Source organism: Mirounga leonina, unplaced genomic scaffold (assembly GCF_011800145.1).
Source record: "Mirounga leonina isolate KUSES-001 unplaced genomic scaffold, KU_Mleo_1.0 Mir_128, whole genome shotgun sequence".
NCBI classification, from domain to species: domain Eukaryota; kingdom Metazoa; phylum Chordata; class Mammalia; order Carnivora; family Phocidae; genus Mirounga; species Mirounga leonina.
In genome coordinates, this window is record NW_023270320.1 from 9178413 (window position 1) to 9201132 (window position 22720).

At 36.5% G+C, this 22720-nt stretch overlaps 1 non-coding gene and 2 pseudogenes across 1 annotated transcript; all 3 read right to left on the bottom strand.

Annotated features, from left to right (window-relative positions):
- Positions 1-8212: 8212 nt before the first annotated feature.
- Positions 8213-9723, bottom strand: LOC118009838 (annotated as a pseudogene).
- Positions 9724-9884: 161 nt separating this feature from the next.
- Positions 9885-10204, bottom strand: LOC118009839 (annotated as a pseudogene).
- Positions 10205-12782: 2578 nt separating this feature from the next.
- On the bottom strand, positions 12783-12886 carry LOC118010148. The gene has a single exon (XR_004679142.1). It is a non-coding gene; the product is annotated as a U6 spliceosomal RNA (small nuclear RNA).
- Positions 12887-22720: the final 9834 nt, after the last annotated feature.

Genomic DNA, 22720 nt, shown 5'->3' on the forward strand with positions numbered 1-22720 from the left:
ACCTCACACCAGTCAGAATGGCTAAAATTAACAAGTCAGGAAACGACAGATGTTGGCGGGGATGCGGAGAAAGGCAACCCTCCCACACTCTTGGTGGGAAAGGAAGCTGGTGCAGCCACTCTGGAAAACAGTATGGAGGTTCCTCAAAAAGTTGAAAATAGAGCTACCATATGATCCAGCAATTGCACTACTGGGTATTTACCCCAAAGATACAAAAGTAGGGATCCGAAGGGGTACATGCTCCCCGATGTTTATAGCAGCAAGGTCCACAATAGCCAAACTGTGGAAAGAGCCAAGATGTCCATTGACAGATGAATGGATAAAGAAGAGGTGGTATATATATACAATGGAATATTATGCAGCCATCAAAAGGAATGAGATCTTGACATTTGCAACGACGTGGATGGAACTGGAGGGTATTATGTTGAGTGAAATAAGTCAAACAGAGAAAGACGTATCATATGATCTCACTGATATGAGGAATTCTTAATTGCAGGAAACAAACTGAGGGTTGCTAGAGTGGGGGGTGGGGTGGGAGGGATGGGGTGACTGGGTGATAGACACTGGGGAGGGTATGTGCTCTGGTAAGCACTGTGAATTGTGCAAGACTGTTGAATCTCAGATCTGTACCTCTGAAACAAATAATGCAATATATGTTAAGAAAAAAAAAAGAAGAAGAAGAAGGTAGCGGGAGGGGAAGAATGAAGCGGGGGAAATCAGAGGGGTAGATGAACCATGAGAGACGATGGACTCTGAAAAACAAACTGAGGGTTCTAGAGGGGAGGGGCGTGGGAGGATGGGTTAGCCTGGTGGTGGGTATTGAGGAGGGCACATTCTGCATGGAGCACTGGGTGTTATGCACAAACAATGAATCATGGAACACTTCATCTAAAACTAATGATGTAATGTATTGGGATTAACATAAGAATTAAAAAAAAAAGTATATGACAAAATCCAACATCCATTCATTACAAATTCTTGGTAATTAGGAACAGAAGGGATCTTCCTCAATTTGATAAACATATCTACAAAAACCTGCAGTTAACACCATACTTAATAATGAGAAACCTGAAGCTTCCCCTCTAATTTGGGAAAATGCAAGGATGTTTCCTGTCACTACCTCTTTCAACATTATATTGGAAGTCTTAGCTAATGCAACAAGACAAGAAAAGGACCCAAAGTACAGATTGTGAGGGAAATAAGAAAACTATCTTTGTTTGCAGATATATATATATCTCCTTAAAAAAATCAACAAAAAAGTTTCTGGAACTAGTAAGAATAAGCAATAATAGCAAGCTTACATGATACAAAGTAAATATACCAAAGTAAATATTTATAAGCGGGATTCAAAATTAAAAACACAATAACATTTACATTAGCATCCTCAAAGTGAAACACTTAGCTATAAATCTGACCACAGTGGTATGAAGATAGAAACCAATAACAGGTGGAAAGTTGAAAAATTCACAAATATGTGGAAATTACATAACACCCTTCTGAACAATCAATGGGTCAAAAAGAAATCAAAAGGAAAATTAAAAAAAAAATCTTGAATCAAACACAATATATGACATCTTATGAGATGTCGTAAAAGCAGGGTTAAGGGAGAAGTTCATAGTGATTACCACCTCGAGGAACTAGAAAAGAAGGAATGAACTAAGTCAAAGTTAGCAGAGAGAAGGGAATAACAAAGATAAGAGTAGAAATAAATAGAGACCAGAAAAACAATAAAAAGGATAAATAAACTAAGAATTTGTTTATTGAAAAGATAAACAAAATTTGCAATCCTTTATCTAGACTTACCAAGAAAAAAACAGAGGATTTAAATAGTTATAAATGAAAGAAGAGACATAGATTACATGAAATACAAAGGACCATAGAAGATTACTGTAAAGAAATATATGTCAAAAAATTGGACAACCTAGAATAAATGGATAGATTTTGAAAAACATAATCTACCAGGTCTGAATCATGAAGAAACAGAAAATCTGAATGGACCAATTAAAAGTAAGGAGATTGAACCTTTAATCAAATGTCTTGCAATGACAACAAAAAAGCCCAGGGACATATGGCTTTAGTGGTGAATTCTACCAAACATTTAAATAATTATGACCAATTCTTCTTAAACTCTTCAAATAATTGAGGAGGAGAGAATACTTACAAACTTTTTTTTTGTGAGAACAACATTACCCTGTTACAAAAGCCAGGTAAGTATACCATATTAAAAGAAAACTACAGGGCGCCGGGGTGGCTAGGTTGGTTAAGTGACTGCCTTCAGCTCAGGTCATGATCCTGGAGTCCCTGGATCGAGTCCCGCATCGGGCTCCCTGCTCGGCAGGGAGTCTGCTTTGTCTTCTGACCCTATCCCCTCTCATGTGTTCTCTCTCTCTCATTCTCTCTCTCTCAAATAAATAAATAAAATCTTAAAAAAAAAAAAAGAAAACTACAGGTCAATATTTCTGATGAATACAGATGCAAAAAATTTGAAAGAAATACTAGCAAACCAAATTTAATATCACATTAAAAGTATCATATACCATGACCAAGCAGGATTTAATCCCTGGAATGCAAGGATGGTTCAACATATGCAAATCAATAATTGTGATACATCACATTAATAGGATGAAAGACCAAAAATCATATGACCACCTCAACAGATGAAAAGAAAACATTTGACAAAATAAAACATCCATTTATTATGTAAATGCTCAACAAATTGCTTATAGAAGGAACATACCTCAACACAATAAAGGCCATATATGACAAAACCATACCTAACATTATAACCAATAATAAAAGGCTGAAAGCTTTCCCTCGAAGATTAGGAAGACAAGTGTGCCCACTCTTCCCACTCCTATTCAACATAGGAGTTGGAACCCCTATTCCAAGCTATCAGGCAAGAAAAAAAAAGGTATCCAAATCAGAAAGAAAGAAGAAAATTGGATATATTCGCTAATGACATGATGTTGTGTATAGGAAATGCTAAAGACTCTGCAGTAAACTGTTAGGACTAAGGAACAAGTTCAATAGTTTCAGGGTATAAAATCAACATACAAAATCAGTTGTGTTTTTATACATTAACAATGAACTATCTGAAAAAGAAATAAAGAAAACAATCCCATTTACAATAACTTCAGAAACTAAAATACTCAGGAATAAATTTAACCAAGGAAGTGAGCAATCACACTGAAAACTATAAGTCATTGAAAAACAAAATTGAAGGAGATACAAATAAATGCAATGATATCCCCTTTTTCATGGATCTGAAGAGTTAATATTGTTAAAATGTCCATACTACCCAAAGACATCTATAGATTCAATGCAATCCCTATCAAAATTCCTATTTTTCACAGAAATGGAAAAAAATCCTAAAATTCATATGGAACCACATAAGACCCTGTATAGCCAAAGCAATCTTGAGAAAGAACAAAGCTGGAGACATCAAACGTCCTGATTCAAACTATAAGCTCAGAAATAAAGACACACATATATGGTTAACTAATATCTGAGAAGGGAGCCATGACTACTCAATGGGTAAAGGATAGTCTCTTTAGTAAATGATGTTGGGAAAATTGGATATTCATATGGAAAAGAATGAAATTGACCCCCTATATAATACCACTTACAAAAATTAATCCAAAATGTATTAAAGACTTGAACATAAGACCTGTAACTAAAACTCCTAGAGGAATGGATATGGATATATGGATAAAGATTTTTGACATTGGTCTTGGCAATGATTTTTTGGTTATGGTACCAAAAGCAAAAGCATCAAAAGCAAAAGTCCACAAATGGGACTACATGAAACTGAACTCTTCTGTACAGCAAAGGAAATAATCAACAAAATGAAAATGCAATCATGGAATGGGAGGAAACATTTGCAGACCATTTATATGATAAGGATTTAATATCCAAAATATTTAAGGAACTCCTACAACTCAATAGCAAACAAAAACAAAAACAAAACAACACCCCCAACCCACGATGAAACAACAACAAAAATCCACATATAATCTGATTAAAACAAGGGCAGAGGCAGCCATCAAAAAAAAAAAAAAAAAAGAAATTTTGCCATTTGCAACGATATGGATGGAACTAGAGAGTATCATGCTAAGCGAAATAAGTCAATCAGAGAAAGACAATTATATGATCTCACCGATATGTGGAAATTGAGAAACAAGGCAGAGGATCATAGGGAAGGGAGGGAAAAATGAAACAAGATGAACCCAGAGAGAGAGACAAGCCATAAGAAACTCTTAATCTCAGGAAACAAACTGAGGGTTGCTGGAGTGATGGGGGATAGGAGGGATGGGGTGGCTGGGTGATGGACACTGGGGAGGGTATGTACTATGGTGAGCACTGTGAATTGTGTAAGACTGATGAATCACAGACCTGTACCTCTGAAACAAATAATACATAACGTTTTAATAAATTTTTTTAAAAAAACAAACAAACATGGGCAGAGGGCCTGAATAAACATTTCTCCAAAGAAAATACACAAACAGCCAACAAGTATATAAAAGGATGCTCAATGTCACTAATATTCAGATAATGCAAATCATAACAACGAGATATCACCTCATCCCTGTTAGAATAGCTGTCATCATATACACAAGCAATAACAAACATTGGTGAGCATGTGGTGAAAAGGACACTTTGTGCACTGTTCTTGGGAATGTAAATTGGTGCAGCCACTATGGAAAACAGTATGGATGTTCCTCTAAAACTTAAAAATAGAACTACCATATGACTCAGCAATCCCACCCCTAGGTATATGCCCCCCCAAAAAAACCTGAAATAACTATCTTGAAGAGGTATCTGTGCTCCTATATTCATTGCAGCATTCTTCACAATAGCCAAGAGATGGAAACAATTTGAGTGTCCATTGATGGATGAATGGGTAAAAAAATGTCATCTGTATTTATATAATGGAATATTATTCAGCCATAAGAAAGGAAATCCTATCATTTGTGACAACATGGATGGACCTTGACATCATTATACTAAGTGAAATAAGTAATACACAGAAAGAATTGAATGATCTCACTTAAATGTGGAATCTAAATATATCAAACTCATAGAAATATAGAATAGAATGATTATTTCCAGGGGCTGAGGAATGGGAAGTGAGGCCATTAGTCGTGGGGTACAAACTTTCAGTTATTAGATGAATAAGTTCTGAGGATCTGAGGTGCAGCATCGACTATAGTTAACAATATGGCATTGTATATTTGAAAGTTGCTATGTGAGTAGAACTTTAGTGTTCTAACCATAGTACCAACAAGAATAAAACTGTAATTATGTATGGTGAAGGATGTGTTAACTAACCTTATTGGGGTAAACATTTCACAATATATACAAGTAAATTGTATCTGAATAAAGCTGGGAAAAAAGTAAAAGATAACCCATACAATGGGAGAAAATGTTTGCAAGTTATATATTGGAGTTATATATGAAACATAAAATGACAGTTATATATAAAACATATAAAATATTCTTATAACTCAATAACAAAATGGCAAATAACCAATTAAAAATGGGCAAAGTATTTATATAGTTATTTTCCCAATGAAGACATATAAATGGATGATAAATATACGTAAAGATGTTCAACATCATTAGTCACTTGGAAAATGCAAATCAAAACCAAAATGAGATACCATTTCTCATCAACTAGAATGGCTGCAATCTTAAAGACTGATAATACGTTTTGGCAAGGTTGTAGATAAATCGGAACCCCCATACACTGCTGGTGGGAATGGAAATAATGCAGGCAGTATAGAAAATATTTTGGCAGTTCCTCAAAAAATTAAACATAGAGGGCGCCTGGGTGGCTCAGTTGGTTAAGCGACTGCCTTCGGCTCAGGTCATGATCCTGGAGTCTCGGGATCAAGTCCCGCATCAGGCTCCCTGCTCGGCGGGGAGTCTGCTTCTCCCTCTGACCCTCCTCCCTCTCATGCTCTCTGTCTCTCATTCTCTCTCTCTCAAATAAATAAATAAAATCTTAAAAAAAAAAATTAAACATAGAATTACCATATAACCCAGCAATTCCATGCCTAAGTATATACGTCCCACAAAACAATATATATTCATACAAAAATTGTATATGAGGGGCACCGGGGTAGCTCAGTAGGTTAAGCACCTGCCTTCGGCTGAAGTCAAGATCTCAGAGTCCTGGGACCAAGCCCCATGTTGGGTTCCCTGCTCAGTGGGGAGTCTGCTTCTCCCTCTCCCCCCTCTGCTCATGGTCTCTCTCTCAAATATATATATAATCTTTAAAAAATTGTATGTGAACATTCATAGCAGCATTATTCATGATGGGCTAAAACTGAGAACAATGAGAACAACTCATGTTCAACTGATGAAATGATACACAAAATGTGGTATATTTATTTATTGGCCATAAACAGTAATGAAGTACTGATACATGCTGTGACAAAGATGAACCTTGAAAACATGCTGGAAGAAGCCAGTCTCAAAAGGCCACAATTAATAATCAAATTATATGATTCCATTTATACAGAATGTCCAGAATTGGCAAAGTCACAGAGGCAAAAAGTAAATTAGTGATTGTCTTAGAGTTGGTGGTGGGGGTCATTGAGATGGAAGAGTTGGGGGTATCTAAATGGTATGGAGTTTCTTTTTGGGGAGATAAAAATGTTTTAAAACTGATGTGGTGATGGTTGCACAAGACTGTTAATGTAGTAAAAATAACTGAATTGTACACTTTAAGTTGATGAATTGTATGTGTGTGAGCTGTATTTCAATAAACCTGTTACCAAAAACATTCTCAAGTGTTCACTATTGCAGCCTTGGGCTTAGGGAAGTAGCTGTGGTGCCAGAGGGCTTTTCTTGGTGTTTATGTTCTACTCTTACTTCTAGCCTACCTACACTTGCACACAGGAAGGTCTGTCTCTAAGTTCTGCCCCCTCCCCCACTGCTAGACTACAGTTCTCAGTGCTTGGCCAGGCTGGTCTCGATAATTCTGATCCAGCCTCTTAAGCTGGCCCAGCATGCCTGGGTCTTCGGGTGGGACTTTCCTGGCTTCCTGGTATCTCCTCTCCATGGCAACCAAACTCTTCTTTGTATCTGTGGAAAATCTTGTATAAAAGAGATTTTCTGATTTACTCTCCAGTGGTAAGTAACTTTAATGGCATCAGTAAGGGGTCTAGGACCCATTATTATTATTATTAATTATTATTATGTTTTGCTTTCCCATCAGTAGTGGAATTGTTTTGTTTTTCCTTCTATCCTTTCACCAGCTACCATGGGTCTTGATGTGTACCCTGCAGGTAACAGTATTTTAAATACCTTTTTAGAAGCTTAAGGCTTTAGTTTGAAATGACAAAAATGTCTGTGGCAGGGGATCAGGGGTGGTGAGGCTCTGTGCCCTTTCCACTGTGGTTCATAATCCCCTCCCGAATATCTGACTGCAAAGCCGGTGTGTGACGGGGGTTTGCTCTGTTCCCCTGCCCTGTCACCAGTATTCTTGTGAGCCCCTGATGAGGTTCTGTGAAAGAGAGCCTCCAAATGAACCCATGAGAGTAGCTGGAATAGCCAGCTCCTCTCCCTGTGCTCTGTCACAAGCTAGTCAGTCTATTTTGTCTCTCCTGGGAGGGGCCTATCCATCTCTGGTTACTCCAACTTCTCCAATGGGGTCAAGAAAAGGTATAATTTTTAGTTGATCCTGGTTTTTGTCATTGTTTATGGGATCTGTGCTTTTCTTTAAAAAATAAGATTTTTTATTTAAGTATAATTAACATACAGTGTTATATTAGTTTTCTGTGTGTAATACAATGATTCAACAATTCTATGTGTTACTCAGTGCTCATCAAGGTAAGTGTACTCTTTTTTTTCTCATTAAACTTTTGTTTTAATGGGTCTCAAAATTCTATGACAGATTTTTTTTTAAGATTTTATTTATTTATTTGATAGAGACACACTGAGAGAGGGAACATAAACAGGGGGAGTGGGAGAGGGAGAAGCAGGCTTCCTGCTGAACAGGGAGCCTGATGCCGGGCTTGATCCCTGGACCCTGGCATCATGACCTGAGCCGAAGGCAGACATTTAACGACTGAGCCAGCCAGGTGCCCATCTATGACAGATTTTTGGTCAAGTAATTTCCATTAAAAAGTACTGACTTTAAAAAACTACTAACTTAAAACCGCCACACACACACACACAACAAATGATTCACAAAATATTCTCCTTTCCTTCTGAAGGTTTTATGATGCTTTGTTATCATTAACCAGTCTTTTACTATTAAACTTAAATGGCCAATTGACACAAACAATTCTGAGACCGTCCTTCCACCACGGATTAAGACTGGGGTGGCAGGTATTGGGGATAATATTCATTTAGCCTTCTGAGCTTTCTGGGCAGACTTGGTGACCTTGCCATCTCTAGCTGCCTTCTTGTCCACTGCTTTGATGACACCCTCAGCAACCGTCTGTCTCATGTCACGAATAGCAAAACGGCCCAGAGGAGGATAGTCAGAGAAGCTCTCAACACACATAGGCTTGCCAGGAACCATATCAACAATGGCAGCATCACCAGATTTCAGGAACTTGGGACTGTCTTCCAGCTTTTTTCCAGAACGATGATCTATCTTCTCCTTCAGCTCAGCAAACTTGTAAGCAATGTGAGCTGTGTGATAATCCAACACAGATGCATATCCAGCACTGATTTGGCTTGGATGGTTCAGAATAATCACCTGAGCTCTGAAGCCAGCAGCTTCTATTGGTCAGTCATTTTTGCTGTCACCATCCATGTTATCACAATGAGCATCTTTGACAATACGTACTTGACATTGAAGCCCACATTGTCCCCAGGAAGAGCCTCACTCAAAGCTTCATGGTGCATTTCAACAAACGTTACTTCAGTTGTAACATTGACTGGAGCAAAGGTGAGCACCATGCCAGGTTTAAGAATACCAGTCTCCATTCGGCCCACAGGGATAGTACCAATACCACCAATTTTGTAGATGTCCTGGAGGGGCAGATGCAAGGGCTTGTCAGCTGGATGAGTTGGTGGCAGAATGCAATCCAGAGCTTTAAGCAATGTGGTTTCACTGGCATTCCCATCTTTATGGGTGACTTTCCATTCCTTGAATCAAGGCATGTTAGCCCTTGGCTCCAGCATGTTGTCACCATTCCAACCAGAAATTGGCACAAATGCTACTGTGTTGGGATTGTAGCCAATTTTCTTAATGTAGGTGCTGACTTCCTTAATGATTTCCTCATGTCTCTTCTGGCTGTAGGGTGGCTCAGTGGAATCCATATTGTGAACATCAACAATTCGTTGTTTTACACCCAGTGTGTAAGCCAGAAGGGCATGCTCACGGATCTGCCTATTCTTGGAGATACCCGCTTCAAATTCACCAACACCAGCAGCAACAATCAGGACAGCACAGTCAGCCTGAGATGTGTCTGTGATCATGTTTTTGATAAAGTCAATGATGGTCACATAATACTTGCTGGTCTCGAATTTCCACAGGGAGATATCAATGGTGATACCATGTTCACATTCAGCTTTTAGTTTATCCAAGACCCAAGCACACTTGAAGGATCCCTTTCCCATCTCAGAAGCCTCCTTCTCAAATTTTTCAATAGTTCTTTTGTCAATCCCACCACATTTGTAAATCAGATGACCAGCAGTAGTAGACTTGCTTGAATCTATGTGTCCAAAGAGGACGATGTTGATGTGAGTCTTTCCCTTTCCCATTTTGCTTTAGGTTTAGTGGTTGTTGTCACTACACCTGTGTTCTGGTGGCAAGCCCATTGTGAAAAAAGGGATAAGCGTGTTCTTTTTTATTTACTTATTTTTTTTGAAGTGAACATAACCTCAAGATTTTATTGTCTCATAATATTAACAAAATATGAAGTTTAGAACTGGATCACTTGGCCCTTTCTCTTCTTATCTCCTCCCAGTTCAAAATGCTTGCATCTCTTAATAGCCAGCATTCTCTTAGATCTGCAATTGGGCTCAACACATTCAAGTCTCAGCACAATCTTCTTTGTAGTTTTAGCCTTTTTCCAGAAAATCGGCTTAGTCTGCCCACCATAGCCACTCTGCTTCCTGTCATAATGCTGCTTTCCCTTGGCATAAAGAGAATCTTTGCCCTTCTTGTACTGTGTCACTTTGTGGGGCTGGTGCTTGCCACACTTCTTGCAGAAAGTCTGGCGGTTTTAGGAACATTCACCATGTTTGCGAGAGCGCTACCGGCAGGGCAAGATAAGTGTACTCTTTTTTTTTTTTTTAATGTTATGTTAATCACCATACATTACATCAATAGTTTTTGATGTAGTGTTCCATGATACCCATCACCAGTCTAACCCATCCCCCCACCCCCTCCCCTCTAGAACCCTCAGTTTGTTTTTCAGAGTCCATTGTATTCTTAATCCTCTTCTTTTTCTATCTTTCTACTTCCCAGTGAAAGAAAAACTCATTTTTATCTTTTGTCACTACAAATAATTTCATATTAATTATCTATATACTTATGTTCATATTAACTGAGAATTTTTTCAATGGGAAGTATGACCAGAAGCAGGAATTCAGTGTCAAATGGTATGTTTACTTTTTTTGGCAGGGGGTATGTTTACTTTTATTTGTTTTTCTTTTTTCTTTTCTTAATTTTTTAAAAAATATTTTATTTATTTATTTGACAGAGAGCACAAGCAGGGGAAGCAGGAGAGGAAGAGGAAGGTTTCCCGCTGAGCAGCGAGCCTGATGTGGGGCCTAATCCCAGGACCCTGGGATCACGACCTGAGCCTAAGGCAGACTCGCAACTGACAGAGCCACCCAGGCACCCTGGTATGTTTACTTTTAATTGCTCTTGCCAGATTTCTTTCAACATTCTACAAAGATGGTAACAATTTATGTTTTCATCTCCTATCTCTGCTAGCAATAAATACTGTTTTAAAAAATATTTGCTAATCTTAGTGGTATAAAGTTATATTTTGTGGTTATGTTAAAGTGAATTTACCTAATTAGTATTAATTTTGTCATTAAAATTTTCTATGCCATGAATTGCCTTTTCCCAGTTTTGCCAACTTTTCTATAGGGTTGTTTCTATTTTTCTTGTATTTTAAAACAATCCTTGTGTATTTCAAATATAAGCACTTAGTTTGTCATCTGTATTATTTTTTTCAAGGCCGATCATTTATTTTTTATTATGTATTTTGGCATATAAAAGTTTACATATTTACATATTTTAAGTTTATTTGTAGGCTTAGGTTTCTTGTTTGGTTTAGAATGTTTTCTCTTCTTTAAATTTTTTTTTTTTTTACATATTATGTATTATTTTTTTCAGAGGTACAGGTCTGTGATTCATCAGTCTTACACAATTCACAGTGCTCACCATAGCACATACCCTCCCCAATGTCCATCACCCAGCTACCCCATCCCTCCCACCCCCCACCACTCCAGCAACCCTCAGTTTGTTTCCTGAGATTAAGAGTCTCTTATGGTTTGTCTTCCTCCCTGGTTTCATCTTGTTTCATTTTTCCTCCCTTCCCCTATGATCCTCTGTCTTGTTTCTCAAATTCCTCATATCAGTGAGATTATATGAAACTTGTCTTTCTTTGATTGACTTGTTTGGCTTAGCATAATACCCTCTAGTTCCATCCATGTTGTTGCAAATGGCAAGATTTCATTTTTTGATGGCTGCATAATATTCCATTGTATATATATATATATATATATATATATATACCACATCTTCTTTATCCATTCATCTCTTGATGAACATCTTGACTCTTTCCATAGTTTGGCTATTACGGACATTGCTCCTATAAACATTGGGGTGCACATACCCCTTCGGATCACTACATTTGTATCGTTTGGGTAAATACCCAGTAGTGTAATTGCTGGGTCTTAGGGTAGATCTATTTTCAACTTTTTGAGGAACATCCTTACTGTTTTGCAGAGTGGCTGCACCAGCTTGCATTTCCACCAACAGTGTAGGAGGGTTCCCCTTTCTCTGCATCCTTGTCATCTTTAAATTTTTAACATGCACTCTTCTAGATTTTCTGCTAAGAGTTTTATTGTCTCATTAAAAAAATAAATTTAAGTGTATAATCCATTTGTAATTTATTTTTGTATATAGTGTGAGGAAGGGATATAATTTTGTTTTCTTTTTAACATATAACTATTGTCCATGTATCCTTTAAAAATACATCATCTTTCCCCACTGAATTCAAATACCCCTTTGTCATATGTTCAATTATTATATTTTCTTGGATCTATTTTTGGATTTTCTGTTTGGTTCCCATAATCTACTTGTCCATTCCATATTAAGTGAATTTTTAGTATATTTTGATATCTGGTAAGGCAAATTCCTATACTACCTTTATCCTGTTATTTTGCTTCATGATGTTCTTGTTTATTCTTAAGTATTTATTACTCAATATAAACTTTAAGATACTTTTATACAATATCAAATCATATGATTTTAGTTTTCTTATATTTTGGTTAAATTCCTACAATGAGCATGAATTTATTATTTATAACTAGCAAAAGATACATAATATAAAAGACAAAAAAACAAGGGTGAGAATATTGAGGGTAAATTCCCTGGTGCTTACTCTGGGCTACAAAACTAGATTAGATAATCACATTGTAGAATACAAGTGTTGAGGTAGATTAGGAGAATAAAGGAAAACATTCTGTGCTTTTGAAAGTTATAAGAGCACAAAGCTGTGCACCTTAAGTGGCAAATGATATCAGATTCATATCCCATGGAACATTTTTGCAACGTGAAAGGGGAAGTAATTTTTGGTTTCACACAGGGATTCCATGAATTGTGGTTTGCATGTCATCCTTGTTCAGGTACCAGGCTAATCTTCTCTGTATTGTTCCAATTTTAATATACGTGCTGCTGAAGCAAATAAGAATTGTGGTTTGATACTGCAGCTTGATTAGAGTGCCTAGGGTTTTGTTCCCAAGTTATGTTTTAAGGAACACTAGAATCTCTCTCTTGATTCATAGAGGTGTTCTTTGCTCAAATGTATGTGGGAAATGCAGCTAAGATCTTTGAAGAAGATGTACAAGTAGTTTCATTTCACTCTATATTTCTTTTTTTTTTAAAAAAAGATTTTATTTATTTATTTGACAGAGCGAGAGAGAGATCACAAGTAGGCAGACAGGCAGGCAGAGGGAGAGGGAGAAGCAGGCTCCCTGCTGAGCATGAAGCCTGATGCGGAACTTGATCCCAGGACACTGGGATCATGACCTGAGCTGAAGGCAGACTCTTAACTGACTGAGCCACCCAGGCACCCCTCACTCTATATTTCTTGAATTTAACTTCACATGGAATCTTTTTTCTGAGATTTTTTTTTTCTGAGACATATCTTAAATCTTTAATGGGACTTTCAGAAGATGCTTTGGAAGATGTTGGTCCTGGAAGAGGTAGAGTGGGTACTTTTATGTCAAATAAGTTCACTAGGCAATGGATAAGGTGGGGTATGTCACTGCAATCAAACTATATTTATGTTAATTACTTATGGCTAACATAGAAAAAAAATTTAGAATCTCAGAAACATGAAGTTGATCTGAATTCTTGCTAGATTCATCTTTGGCCATAGATTATGCCTTGATTTTGTAAAGTAGAACAACTTTTAAGTAGTATAGTTAAAATTCTCTGTGCCCTTTCTAATAATGTCCTGATTAAGTCATCATTCATCTTTATTTCTGTCTTGCATATTATTTTCTTTTGAGGCTGACAGTTGGTGTTTGGATCACTTAAAAACAAAACTCTTCCATGCTTTTTCCTCTTGTCAAGTCTTATGCTCCTCTGGAAAGATGCTCAGCATTATCTGAAAAGAGAAAATGCTCTCTTGTGTCTCATTTTCCTGAGGCAATTACTAGTTAACTATCTTTGCCTTTAGCAGAGGTAGGAATATACTTTGAGGAAGAAAAACTGTATGTACTTGGCTTCTTCTCTAACATTATCATTTCCTTGCATATGGATAGCTGTTCTTCTGAGGAAATCAAAGCATTTGTGCAATTATTTTATACTTGTGTTTCAAAAAATGTGTATAGATTATGTTTATAAATACTATATACATACATTCACATGTAGACTGATCACTTAGCATTTATTCTAGTTTAAATTCCTGGGAGCTCAGACAAGGCAGGTTTTATGTGTAACAGCTGTGAGGTGTAGTAGATCTCTTGATATGAAAGTTGAAAATCAGTGCATACCTGGTTGTGCTGCTGAGAGCTATACTGATGAATCTATAAGGTCTTTTCTTCCTCTAAGATTTTCATCCTCCCAGGGAGAAAAGAATAATTTGTCAAGTGAAGGCAATTGCCTATACATGTAAAAAAAAATGAGGGATGGCAGAATTAGCACTGGAACTCTGGCATTCTATTCCCTGTCTACAGTCTATAATTGTTCCATCAAAACATTCCTTTTCATTTAGTTTCTTTCCTTGTGGCTTGCGCTTTGGAGATTGGATAGATGAGAAAAGGTTATTGTTTTGAGATTTTTGAATTCAGATGGAATGGGTAATCAGCTAGTGCCCAGAGGCTTCTGAGCACCAGGAAAACTGGCACTGCCAATGTCCCTGAGGCTTGACCACCTTCTGCTTGAGCAGATGGTAGGCAGAAACAACATCTTGAAAAGTTGAAGAAAGCCAAACTGGAAATGATCCCTGGAAGGCAGTTTCAGAATGTAGTGGGGTCATTCACTACACCTCTTGTGTTACCTTATGATATTTTCTACTTTTTCTCTTGCCCTTCATTGCCTAGGACACCCTCTGCTTCATGCTTTGTAGGGATGACTTCTTTTTGTTCCTTCGAGGCTTAGCTTAAATACCAACTCCTCTGTGTGGCCTTCCTTGACAACTCAACTTTCTAGGTTGCTTTACCCTGTTATGCTCCACTACTCTATGTTTTAAAGTCATTCAGAACATTCACCACAACATAGAGTTACTGTATATTTTTGTTTGCTTACTTGTTTATCTCTTTCTCCCTCTCCTACCAGATTGCAAAATCCATGAAGACTGAGACCATGTCTGTTTATTTTTCCATGTAGTCAGTATGTTTTATGAATGAATATATTTTGCGAGGGGAGCCTGGATGGCCTAGTCAGTTAAGTGTCAGACTCATGATTTTGGATTAGGTCATGATCACAGGGTCCTGAGATTGAGCCCTGGATCAGGCTCCACACTCAGTGTGGAGTCTGCTTGATGCAGAACCTGCTTGAGATTCTTTCTCCCTCTGCCCCTCCCCCTGCTCACATATGCTCTCTCTTTCTAAAATAAACAAATAAAATCTTAAAAAAATATGTTTTATGAATAAATAACTCTAAAACCTATATTCATATAACTTTAAAATTAACAATAGTATAGTCACTGGCAAAACACATGTCACTTGGTAAAATACATAGTGGACACTAAATAAATGGTAGTGTAAAATGAGAAACTATTTTTTAGAATTAAAAATTGTAGCATGTAGGATTGAAAATATGCAAATCTCTAAAAATGCTAGAAACAATAAGCACATGTTAAAATTACATTAGAAACCAGAAGACCAAAAACGGAATAAGTCTGCTGCCCAGAGGTGTAAGGGAAGTTGTCAATATGTAATATAGATATACATTAAAGAAAGTACACTTCATTTTAATTTTTTTCTTCTCCTTCTCTATTTTGGATATTGACCTTTGAGCTAAATATAGGAGAACAGATATCCAAGTTTAGCAAAGAGACTATGAGAGAGTATCAAGCTGCTGTACAAATATTATATTCCCTTGGTTAGAATATATTTTATTCCAGGGAACAATAAGATTCAAAAAGGAATCTAAAGACGTTTGACTTTAGGAAGATGGAATACATGTACTTTTTCCTATTCCTCCCACCAGGTACATTAGATGTGTTGAATATTATGTATAAAACAACCATGAGATCAGAGAGATTGGAAGGAAAAAAGTAGAATGGCTAGGGACCCCAGGTTGAGGAACAATACATGGAGAGTCCCCTAGGTTTTCAGTTTGCCTCATATGTCCCAGGCTGGAAGGAGCAACTTAAAAATGGGCACAGCTGTGAATTGTGTAAGACTGATGAATCACAGACCTGTACCTCTGAAACAAGTAATATATGTTAAAAAAAAAAAAAAAGAAGAAGAAGATAGTAGGAAGGGAAAAATGAAGGGGGGGATCGGAGAGGGAGACAAACCATGAGAGACTATGGACTCTGAAAAACAAACTGAGGGTTCTAGAGGGGACGGGGGTGGAGGGATGGGTTAGCCTGGTGATGGGTATTAAAGAGGGCACATTGTGAATGGAGCACTGGGTGTTATACGCAAACAACAAATCGTGGAACATTACATCAAAAACTCATGATGTAATGTATGGTGATTAACATAACATAATAAAATAAAATAAATAAATAAAAATGGGCACAAACCAAAAAGACAAACAAACAGAAAACCCCAGTCTTCACAAAAACTTGCTCAGTCTAGTTGAAGGACCAGGAAAGGAGTAGCATAAGAGAATGAAAATTTTTAAGGCAATAATTACTTTTTTTCAGCCAAACAGCACAGAACATACTTCATCTTCACCCAGGTCAACAATGGCCAAATTAGAAATCTAGACTTCCATTCTCACCAGGGTGAAATGAGGCACCTTAACACCTTACCACTGTGGTGGTGTCAGAGAAGGTTGAGTACGAAGCTAAGAGTTTTATCCCTCTTAGATGGTGAAGTTATCCCCTCTTCGTCTCCTACGGTATCACCAGAGACAATGTGGGGAACCTGGACATTTTCTCCCTACTCACCCATCCAGCAATAATAAGGAAACCTACTCATTTCCTGCTGGAATTGTATTAGAAGAGGCCTAGTAGAGTCAGAACTTTCACCACCATCCAGCGTTAACAAAGCCCCCCTCCCTTAGTGATTCAATGGAGCTGCATGGGAAGCAATAATAAAGCACTCCTTCCTGTCCTAGCTGGAATTCCCACCTCTGCCCAGCAGTAATGAGGAGCCACCCACACTTAACTGGATGTCAGTGAAGGCCAATGAAGGATCACAGACTTTTATTTGATATGGCAGCAACAATGCAGCACTCTCCCATACCCTCCTTCCTTGTCAGAGCAGTGTCATAGAAAGCCAGATAAAAAAAGTTTTAAATAAGTCCAAAGGTTCATAACATAATATAAAAATGTCCAGGTTTCAACTGACAATTGTTCGTCATAAAAAGAACAAGGAAAATCTCAACTTGAACAAAAAAAGACAACAGACACCAATATTGAGATGACAGAGTTAGAATTATCCTATAGTGATAAAGCAACCATCATAAAAGTGTCAATGAGTAATTAATAAATTCTTAAAACAAATGAAAAAATGGACAGCTTGAATAAAGTAAAGAAGCAGAAAATTTCAGCAAGCAACAAAAGATATAAAAAGAATCAAATGAAAAAACTTAGAACTGAAATATATATTTACTAAAATAAAAATATCAGTGGATTCGCAGAACAGAATGTTCAGGAGGAAAGAAGAATCAGTAAATATGAAGATAAAACAATAGAAACTTTCTTAAAAGCAGAGAGAAAATATACCAAAAAAAAAAAAAAAAAAAAGACAGAACTTCAGCAACCTATGGTACTGTAACTAAAGGATTGCATCACCAGAGTCCCAGAAGAGGAAAAAGTGAGGCAGAAAAAGTAATTAAAGAAATAATGGCTGAAAACTTCCAAATTTGGTAAAAGTCATAAACCTACAGATTCAAAGAGTTGAAAGAAACCCAACATGATGAATTCAAAGAAATTCACATCAAAACACAGTGCAGTTAAAATTCTGAAAACTAAAGACAAAGAAAAAGTCTTGAAAACAATGAGAAAGGAACAATACCTTACCACTTACAGGGGAAAACAATTCAACTGACAGTAGATTTCTCATCAGAGAGCATGGAGGCCAAGCAGAAGCTGCACATCATTTTAAAGTGTGAAAAGAAAAGGAATTTCAACCCCAAATTCTATATCCAGTGAAAATATTCTTTAGGAATGAAGTAGAAATCAAGACAGTCTCACATGAAGGAAAAACTAAGGGATTTGTTGCTAATAAACCTACTCTGAAAAAATGGCTAGCAGAAGTCCCTTAAACAGGAAATGACAAAAGAAGGAAACATCAAAAAGAAGAATGAACAACAGAAAGGGTAAAAATGTTTCACCACCAGGGTGGTATCAGTGAACATATATAAACACAATAGGTTATTGTCATGTTGAGCATCTTAAGTTATTCTTGATGATTGAAGCAAAAATTAGAGCACTCTCTGATGTGCACTTAAATGAACATAGAGGACATATTTGACCATTATATTATAAAAGGGGAAAGGTAAATTAAGGCATGGTTTCTATTTTCATTCAGATTGGTAAAATGTCAACATTCGTAGACTGTGTTAAGTTTTGTATATAAAATGTAATACATAAAGCAACTACTAAAAAGCTATAGAGAAACATACTCTCAGAAACCATATAGATAAATCAAAACGAAATACTAAAAAACATTCAAATAAGTCTTGGGAACACACAGAAAAAGAGAACAAAAATGAGAAACAGAGATCACAAAATGTAAAATAGCAGATGTAAGCTCTAACACATTAATAATTCCATTAAATAGAAGTGATGCAAATACAGCCATTAAAAAAGATTGTCAGAGTGAATTAAAACACATAGCCTATTCTGCCTACAGGAGATACACTGTAGATTCACATGTACAAACATGTTGAGAGTAAGGGGATAAGGAAAGATATATGATGCAAAAACTAACCATAAGAAATCCATAATTTTTTCATTCCAAGAATATTATATAAATGGAATCATACCTGTATAATTTTCAGACTTTGCCTTTTCCATACACATAATTATCTGGGGATTCATCCAGCTTGGGTATATCATATAGTTTGCTCCTTTTAATTTTTTATTTTTAGAAATTTTATGTATTTGACAGAGAGAGGAAGAGAGAGAGCAGGAACACAAGCAGGGGTAATGGGAGAGGGAGAAGCAGCCTTCCTGCCTAGCAGGGAGCCCGATGTGGGGCTCGATCCCAGGACCCTGAGATCATGACCTGAGCTGAAGGCAGACACTTAATGACTGAGCCACCCAGGTGCCCCTAGTTTGCTCCTTTTTAATCACTGAGTAGTATTCAATGTTGTGTATGTACTACAGTTTAAATATTTCCTTATTAAAGAACATCTGAGTTGTTTCCAGTTTTTGTCTATTATGAATAAAGCTGCTACAGAAATTCCTATATAGGTTTTTGTGTGAACACAAATCTTCATTTCTCTGGGATAAACACTTAAGTCTGCCTTATAATTTTTGTTTTCCATTTGTTCTCTTTGATTCTCTGTTTTCTTTTTTCTGTCTTTCTCTAAGTTACTTGAATATTTTTTAGAATTTTGATTTGTTTTATCTATAGTGTTTTTGACTGCATCTTTTTTTATAGCTTGTTTTAATGATTGCTCTGGGTATTACATTATATACACAGTGTATTATTGTCAACATTTTACCAATTTGAGTGAAGTGCAGCAAGCACACTTTATGTCCCTTTATCTTTTTTGTTTTTATAATATGATCATCTTAAATATTTTATCTCTGCCCATGTAGAGATGCATCTGACAGTGCTATAATTTGTGCTTCCATCATCAAATTTAATCCTTCTTGATACTGCAAGTTTCCTTCTTATGTCATTTCATTTCTGTTTTGTCAGTCTTTTAGTGTAGTCTGCTGGTGACAAATTCTTTTTGTTTTTCTCACCTGAGAATATTTCAATTATCCCATTCATTCCTGAAGGATACTATCTAGATAGAGGAATCTGGGTTGCCAGTTCTTTTCTTTCAAAACCTGAAAAATATTGTGACACTTCCTTCTGGCCTCCAAGACTTCTGACAAGGGATACAATGTCATTCTAATTGTCTTTCCTCTATAGATAAGGTGTTTTTTTGCTGCTGCTTTCAAGGTTTTTTTCTTTTTCTTTAGTTTACAAAAGCTTACTTATGATGTGTCTTAGCATGGATTCATTTGGTTTTATCCTATTTAGGTTTCACTCATTGCTTTTATTTGCAGGTTTGTGTCTCTTGCCAAACTTGGACAGTTTTGTGCAAAGAATTCTTTAAATTCCTTTTTGCCTCACCTACCTTCTCATACCTTCCAAGACTCAAATGGCATGAATGTTAAATCTTTTGTTATAGTCTCACCTGTCTTTCAGGTCCTCAAATTATTTATTTAGTCCATATTCTTCTCTGTGGTTCAAACTGGGTAGTTTCTATTCCTATATATTCTAGCTGATTGACTCTTTTCTCTATCCACTACATTTTGTTTTTGAGCCCATTCATTTTTATTTTTATTATTCTCTTTTTCAGTTCTAAGTTTCCTTTTGCATTTTCTCTATGTCTTCTATTTTTTTGCTGAGACTCTTTATCATTTGTTTCCATCATTTTTTGTAATTGTTCATTGGACCATTATTATAATAGCTGCTTTAAAATTTTTACCAGGTAATAACATCTTTGTTATCCCAGTGTTGATATATACTGGCTGTCTTTTTATAAAAATTCTGATTGAGTTCCTTGTGATATTTGGCATGATGAATAATTTTCCATTTAAACTCAGAGATGTTCATATTATATTATAAGACTCTGGTTCTTATTTAAATCTTCTATTTTAGCTGGTTTTGTCTGATGCTGCTTTGGCAGGCAAACTTGGGGGTGGCTGGGTGCTGCCTTCTGTGTGGAGTTAGAAGTCCATGGTCCCTACCCACCACTCATTGAGAGCTCAGGGTGGAGGAACCCCCTTGTTGGCAATGGTGGGAAGTCCTGACCCTTCACTAGGCCTCCTCTGATGCCACTCTAGCAGAAACAAATTGAGGCACCTCATCAGTGCTGGGTGGGTATGGAAATTCAGGCTTCTCATGTAAAGGATTCAAAGTCAAGCTCCCATTTGGTCATCTCTGACACCATCCTGGCAAAGGTACTGAGATACCTTCATATAGTGTCTTGAGAGCAGAACTCTAGGTTCCTCTTTTGGATTTTTCTGATGTGGATGGCAATGTGGTCACAGTTTTTTTTCTTTCTGTGGTGTTTGACTGAAATAGAGTGGTTATTTTCTAAAAGTTTTCTGTCTTTCCTGGTCCTTTGAGAAAAGGGAGCAGGCTTTTGGGGGCTCTTTTTCTTTGTACATGTTAGTATTTCTGTGCTGTGGTCTATTTCAACTCTATGTATGGAATGTACAAAACAAAAAGAAAACTCAGGGAAATCATTACTGTACTGTTCCTTATGTTCTGAGATCCTCAGCTAATCTGTCTTCTTTCCATCTTTCAGAGTCTTATGTTTATTTTATTTATAATGTCCAAATTTTTAGTTGTACTTAGTGGGAGGAATAGGGAGATAGGGATACTCCATCTTCTTAGAAATGTAATTTCCCACACTGATTTTTAATATTTCATCTTATTTGTTGCTATCTGTATTACTTGCTTTTTTGTACATCTTGATTCTTCTTTTTCCCTATCTTCTAGAGTTTATTATTTTTCCCATGTACCACCACTGATTTAACACTGTATATTCTTTCTTTTTTATAAATACCCTTAAATTTTTAACATGCATATTGACTTTTCAGATTCATCAATTAATATGCAGTATACCTCTACTTCCTTGAGAAAGATATAAAGATCTTAGGGTACTTTAATTCCAATAGCCCTCTCTCTCACTTATAGTAGATGATTTCCTTATATGCTTTATACTTTTAGTTGATGAAATGATTTATCGCTGAGATTTTTGGAGAGATTTCTAGGTTGCTTCAAGATGTGTGAGAGGTTTTGTGTTTTATGTTTAGCTTCCCAGAGTTGTCATTAGTCAAGTACTATTTTTTTAATTAGCTTGGGGATGGGTGTTCTTTAACCTTTCAGGTATAATAAGTTAAATCTCAAATGCATATAATATCAATTCTGAATGAGAGGGGTTCTTTCCAAGCACAGAAGCTAAGCCACAATAAAACAAGGAGTAGAAGACCCCAAACAAATTTCTGTGATTCTTCTTATTTTGGTATCCAGATAATTTTCTAGTATACCTATGTGCTAAGTCTGCACTTCTACAGAGATTCTGATTTTATATGGCAATCTCAGTTTCACTTTTTGTATCCTGGAAAGGCCAAGCTTTATCTGTTACCCTTTCATGCATGTTAATAATTTAGTCCCCATACAACTTTGGAAGCGGGCATCTCCTCAAGCTGCTTAAGGTAGTGAGTTAGCTATTGCTGGAGCTATTCAAGCATCTGTTAAAAAATGTTTAGGGATTCTTCAAGATCCCTGCAACTTTAAGATGATTTGATACTGCATAAATATTATCTAACCCTGTTACACTTTTATTGTTTATACGAGATCATTATCTCATGGATAATTGAGTGTAAAATATTCAATGACCATACTAGATGTTTAGTGACACAGCATGGTAACATGATATGGATACTGAGCAAACATATAAAAAGCACAGTGTGAAAGCACTACATGGACAAAAGAAGTACAACATGGGAAACAATCACATCTTTTCCTTAGAGATTATAAGCAAATGCTTTCAAGTCTTGAACACATAACTGACTGTGTTCCTTTAGAGATGATGATAAATATAGATGCTCTGTTCCTATCATTAATGACTCAATAAATAAAATCCCAAGATACTTTTCAAAAGTAGTGTGATATCTACTGTTACAGGCAGCTGTGCCTCCTAGTGATGTGT